Source organism: Wasmannia auropunctata, unplaced genomic scaffold, assembly GCF_000956235.1.
Source record: "Wasmannia auropunctata unplaced genomic scaffold, wasmannia.A_1.0 LD336092.1, whole genome shotgun sequence".
NCBI lineage: Eukaryota > Metazoa > Arthropoda > Insecta > Hymenoptera > Formicidae > Wasmannia > Wasmannia auropunctata.
This window is the reverse complement of record NW_012026798.1, coordinates 434,101-434,624: the sequence shown is the minus strand read 5'-3', so window position 1 is coordinate 434,624 and position 524 is coordinate 434,101.

Sequence of the window (524 nt, the reverse complement as noted above, 5' to 3'; positions counted from 1 at the left end):
ATACGACCTGTGTGCGTGGCTTCTCCGTCCCTGTCGGTCTTCCTCTTGTGGCTGTTGCGACGTCGGTGAGACGGCTAAAATTTTACAAGGTCTTCGGGAGCCGCCGATACGCTAAGTTAACTAATCGAGATCGCTACGGACTAAAAGTAATTACAAACGATAATCGGTATTCGGGCGCGGGAGCCACGCAAACGTAGTCCCGCAGCCCGCGCCACGTGTCCGCCTCCGAAATGCGGAAGGACACAGGACTCGAAGCTACCGCCCGCGGTCGGGTCCGCAGATCCCTTGTGACGGACGATCCAAAAAGGGACGTCCCGTCACAATATATATATATACATATATATTAGAGAGCAATGAATATTTTTACACGTGTGTGTATGTGTAAAAATATGCATTGCTCTGTAATTGTTTTTTATCTAATTCATGAATTTATGCTGTGCAAATTCATTTTTCAAATCAATTAGACCAACAATATGTAAAAAATAAATTTTAATTATGTACTGTTTAGATCGGAAGAGCACACG